Below are 2,431 nucleotides of genomic sequence, written 5' to 3'. Positions count from 1 at the left end.
TGATGTGATAAAAGTAACATTTCGAGACTATGATAGCGACAAGTTGTTCACTATCAATAATTCCGAAATAGTAAACGCAAATTCTTCGCATTTGCATAATCTCGAATTGCCTCGTCCTGTATTGTTATAATACAGTCTATCTACTTTGTGAGTAACATGACCATGGCCAACATATCGTCTGTGAAACCGTTACCCAGTTTTGTAAAATATGCTCGCTTCATCAGTTTCATCACCAATCACGGGAGTTTATACTGTATGCCTATTGGGAGAATACCTATGCGAAAACTGCACAGAAACTAAGTTTCGATATTGTCACCAACACATGTGGTTGACCATGTGCAAATTTTATCACGCTGGCGTTACCTATTCGGATTCCCGTGATCGCCGGGAATTACACCTAAACTACGGATCAATCGCTGCGGTATGGCCAATGGATCGGCAGCTTACCACACTTCTTCCACATCACCGAAGCGATACGCATATATATTGGGAGTAACATCATCGTCGTGACATAGATTCCGTGATACTTCTCGGATTTCCATGAGGGGGGATATGTACACAGCCAACAGGGGAGTGTGCAGGATAAGTAACTGCCCTCGTAGAAAAAAAATCGAAAATTTTGTGATTTGTTTGAGGAAAGGTTGCACGATCCTTACATGTGTTGGTGACAATATTAATATTTTGACGAAATCTTTGGGAAAATCTCATTGGTTTCTGTACACTTCTACCCGGAATTTGTATGTTTGCTTGTATAGTAAGTGAGGAAACTCCTGAACTCTGCTGAGGAAAGCGAATATATATTCCAAAGACCGCCTATGTGCTCTCCAAACCTGAGAGAGGGAAACACGGCACGTTTTTTGGCGGAGAAATGCCCCAGCTGGGGATTGTACCATGGTCCCTAGTGAGAAGACCCTTGAGGCTAGCGGTAGATAGCAGTGCTGCAATGATAGAACTGTAGACTCCAAGGACTGCTGTAGGGATGTGGAGCATCCCAGCAAAGACGTAACAGTATATTAATATAAAAAGGTATACCAATATTAACTACACATACAAGATAGATTTATATATAGCCATTTACTAATTATTTTTTTATATGAAGGGAGGGCCTACTTCCTCACCGCGCAAGAATCGCGGCAAATCGCAATAGATAGGGTCATTCACGACTGGTGAATCCCCAGGGTTCTAACCCGCGGCGATACCCTAATACTGGCAACTACGCCTGGTTGAAGGGTGCCGCTTAAGAAGAGTTATTTATATATTATATACAATATTACGTTACTCTTAATTATATTGTAAATGGCTAGGTCTCCATAGATATACACGTATACATAGACCCCTCTACGGGGGTGGCATCCGCCTAGCAAGGACAGCTCCTCGGATGTGTGATAACTCCCCTAGTTCGGGGAAGTATCATGTATATATGGGCATTACATATGTTCATTGCTCCAAACCAATTTGGAATATACTCAAAATAATGATTTGTCGAAACCTAGCGCCAGTGAGAACCCCAGTTTGTCACACGATATATCTCACCCTAGGACAAGTATCAGTTCGGGTTCGCTGACGCGCAACAGCGTCCTTGCGTGCTTAGCATGCTCGCGCGGCGGTTGGGGCCATGTAGATGTCCCATATGCGATCGATTCAGTCGTTTGTCGCAGACGGGTAGCACTCCCCCCCCCAAATGCTACTTGAGCCTCCTAGATGACGAACTGCTAGAAACGTGTTTTTAATTGTACTGCCGAGATCCACAGCAGAATAATAATTTTTCGTATCCTCTTGTTACCCTTGATACTGTGAAACGAGGCATTAGACTCTGTCGTGACTAATTCTCGGGTAGCTTCGTTTCGCTAACTCATCCTCTCGCGAAACTCAGACCTTGCCTTTCGCGCTCCAGGTTTGAGATCAATATCTCTGCCATCGTCAACGTCTATGACCAATTGATACCACATTTCTTTCATTTCTCAGAGTGACCTCCTCCTACAGTACATGCACAACTGTAAACAGTCGTTTAGAGTTTACGGCGGCTACGCCATTAAGGAGGTGCGGTCTTTGCAATTAGATGAGTATCAAACTCGCAATGTAAGCGGCGTTGAGGAAATGTAAGAGAGAGCAAGATGAGCAAGATTTGCATCAATCAGGACTGGTCACGGATCCTGCATCAAGCTAGTTCGTCCGAAGACGCCGTGTTTAAATCGAGAAGTGGCGGAAAGATGGTGTCAGGAATGTATCGTGTTTTGGTATTCTCTTCGACTGTCATGCGTCTGGCCTCGTTGGTCGAGTTTGCTGTGGGAGAGTGTGAGCGAGCCTATGAGGTGATAATCATCATCTTTGCATCTTGCATTTCCTCAACGCAGTGGTATTAGTTTCATAAACCGAGTTCGGCTGGCATTAAGAAGACTGCTAAGGAGGGGGACGGTATCTGGACGGGGTC

Source organism: Perkinsus marinus (genome assembly GCF_000006405.1).
Source record: "Perkinsus marinus ATCC 50983 genomic scaffold scf_1104296944048, whole genome shotgun sequence".
Lineage (NCBI taxonomy): Eukaryota > Perkinsozoa > Perkinsida > Perkinsidae > Perkinsus > Perkinsus marinus.
The sequence above is the reverse complement of the archived record's forward strand: the minus strand, read 5'-3'. Positions refer to the sequence as shown.